Source organism: Aplysia californica, unplaced genomic scaffold (genome assembly GCF_000002075.1).
Source record: "Aplysia californica isolate F4 #8 unplaced genomic scaffold, AplCal3.0 scaffold00665, whole genome shotgun sequence".
Classification (NCBI taxonomy): Eukaryota; Metazoa; Mollusca; class Gastropoda; order Aplysiida; family Aplysiidae; genus Aplysia; species Aplysia californica.
This window is the reverse complement of record NW_004797935.1, coordinates 49,098-52,408: the sequence shown is the minus strand read 5'-3', so window position 1 is coordinate 52,408 and position 3,311 is coordinate 49,098. Positions and strand designations below refer to the sequence as shown.

Below are 3,311 nucleotides of genomic sequence, written 5' to 3'. Positions count from 1 at the left end.
CTCTCTCTCTCTCTCTCTCTCTCCCTCTCCCTCTCCCTCTCTTTCTCTCTCTCTTTCTCTCATTCTCACACGCTATTTCTTCAGTCTCACAGTCTGGCATACACATGCACATATAACAGTTCATCATTATGACAGGTATGCATTTGTGAATAAGAAATGCTTCGGCTGCTTTTTAAAAAAATGTAAATTATTGGGGCTCATCTTATTTTGTATTAGAATTCGTTCTATAACTGGGGACCAAAGAACAAAAAGAAACATTCGCCGTATTTTGTTTTAGAGTTTTAAGAAATAGATAGTCAGAAGCAGATCTAAGGGGTCTAGGTGGTGATATAATTCCAGGAATTTTTTTAAGATAAAAAGGTGCAGTATCATTAAATGTATAAATTTTATACTTTAAAAACAGAAAACGGCAGGTTTGTATTTCATCCTTTCTTTTACTGGCAGCCAGTATAGTTCATTCAGAATTGGTGTTACGTGCGCTGATTTCTTTCGTTTCATTGCCTTTTTGCTGCTTGATTTTAGAGTACTTGTAACTTTGATAGTTTTTCGGCCGTCAAACTGGATAAGATAACATTATAGTAATACAAGTTAGTATTTTGTTAGACTACGGAGCGGATGGCCCTGGTTCAAAATCCCAAAAGGGAGGTTCTGAACTTAAACTAGTTTTGGGAGTTTATAAGGCTCTCTATGAATTTGGCTTGATCCTATCGGAGATGAATCTTAAGTTCTGAGACCCCTCTATCAATGGTAATACAGATTTGGTGTGATAGCATTAGTTTGAGCTGTCATCACCATCATCATTGCCTTTCTCACCCTGCATCAGGGTATATGCCACAAACAAACACTTTCCAGCTTTCCATGTCTAGAACTAGCCTCTTGATGCTATTTCATGTCTTCCCACTTTTCTGTACATCAATTTCTGTGACTCTTCTCCAGGTTCCCCGCGGTTTTAGTTTGAGCTGTGCTATCTATTTAACGTAATTTAGGTTTGGTATGGATTTTATACTTTTGAGTCAGATTCGACTTTTGATATGAAGAGATGATGGAATCTTGAAAATTCTTCAAAGAATATGATAGTCTTGTAAAAGATTGCTTGGTTGCCTTTACTACAGGCCGGAGACGTCTCAACGGGGTTGTGGATGGTTGGTGGGTACTCTGTTGTGTTTGTTCTTTCTTTCCTATCACACATCTATCATCCTTATTTTTCCTCCTTCTTTTTGTGTTTGTTACTCTCTTTTGACACCTCTAATCTTCAGCACTTATACGTCCTAATTGTGTTGCAAGTGCCGTAAAAATCATATTAAAACGAATCAATTTGCTCAATCTTGACACCTGATTGTTGACCCTTAAAGACGACAGGCAACGAATGACACGTTATGGTAGCATGTCCACAGTAACAGTAGTTGTGCTTAGAACGGCCTGGTACGAAATTGAGATCACTTGCTTCAGAAACAAATTTAGGAATGATTTTTGGAACTATGCAAATGTCGATTCAGGCAGTTTATTTTTATGCTCCCTAAATCATAAACGGCAAACATTATCTCAGGATGGGTTAATCTGTGAGAAGGTTGCACGCCCCAGGTGATTTGCAAGCTTCTCCCGTCATCGACGTCACATGAGTGAATGATCCGATCGATATCGTATTTCAGACTGTATCAAAAAGCATTCTTGAAAGAATAATATTATTTCGAATACGGCCCCCTAAACGGTAAAAGGGATAACACCATCGAATTCTCTAGACAATAAAATTAAATGTTTTGCTTTAAGACAGGAGGGATCCTTTAAAGTCAATGATTAGGGCTTTTAATTATCCTCTTTGGCACGAGACACGAACATGGGCAGTATCGCAGAGACAAACATGTCTAGAAGGAAATCGTAATGAGACATATCTGTCAGTCTGTCTCAGCCCGGGATTGCCGCTTTCCCTGTCTGTCTACCTGCTCGCCTGTCTCCCACTCCAAGTCTTATTTCAGGCTGATCAGTTATTCAGCCCACTCGCCCCTAAATTTTACTTTGGTTGCTACCTCCCAATCTACTGAGCCCCGTTTTGTTTCTAAATTACCATTTCTGTGTATTCGTCTTTTCCTTTATCTCTATAATCCTCCTGACTTTTTCTACATAAATCCTTCCGCCGAGCCGGATGCCCGGGAGACCTCCAAAAGACTAATGGTAAGAGGAAATGTAGAGAAAAATCTAGCCCCCAAGCTTGGCCTACTCAGAATTAAGAAAAGAATACAGATGGTGCAATGGGTAGTAAGGGATAGCTCGTTGTTTTATTGCAAGGTGTAAGGAGAATGTACGTGGAAGATCTTTAGCTGTTAGCTCCTGTGGGTCTCTGGGATCATGAGAACAGAAGAATATGATTACCGTTCAGAAATAATAGAATTTATACTACAACCTCGATGGGCACGTGGAAAGTCGAGGTATTCTGTCGTACCATGTCGTAGTAAACGTCTCACTTTTCCAAACTGTTCAACACCATAACGCAAAATACCGTGCAATTTTATACCATACTATACAACATCATACCACACCGTACCAAAGAAATACAAGTAGCGTACCGTACCACACCTTAACATAATATTGGATAATTTATCACATGAAACCGTACTATTTCAAAGTAGTGGATTCCATATGATACTATGGCCGCCACCCGGGCAAAATTCAAATTTTTTTTTTATCGAACTGAAAAATATAAATGCTTAATATGTGTCTCGCGCCCTCACATGACCTTAGGTATAGTTGTGAGCGCAATAAACTTACCAAAAAAAAAAAAAAGAAAAAAAAAAAGAAGACATTTCTAACCATCAACCATCGCGTCGCACTGCACCCAACCTACTGTCACTCTGTCTGTCGCCATTTCTCACCTCTATGGAGGTGTCTGGTTCATCCGGCTGGCAGACGCCTACACCATCAGTGAAAGCGACCCTTCGAGATCAACACTGGCCTAAAATTCGATTTCTCTTTCGTTCCCTTCCGTCTCTTTTGTCTCAGGGAGAAAGTCGATAGCTCCTCCAGTCAGTGGAGGGGGATCCGTCCGTGGGTCCAGACGCTCATTCGTCTACTTGTTCGTTCACTGTTTATTTATTTGAGTATGTTCTTCGCTCCGCATTTCCTTTCAGTTTCTGTATGAAATTCCATTTCGGATCACGCTTCGAAAAAACAAAACCAACCCCAAAACCCATTGGAAAATACGTTACATTGGAGAAGAATAGATAGATAGATAGATAGATAGATAGATAGATAGATAGATAGATAGATAGATAGATAGATAGATAGATAAATAGATAGAGAGAGAGATAGAGAGAGAG

General features: G+C 39.6%; 1 protein-coding gene across 1 annotated transcript in view; it reads left to right on the top strand.

The window, feature by feature from the left end:
• LOC101854669 (sialidase) overlaps positions 1-3,311 on the top strand; it is a gene marked incomplete at its 5' end in the record, with an annotated part of 26,682 nt that overhangs the window by 914 nt on the left and 22,457 nt on the right.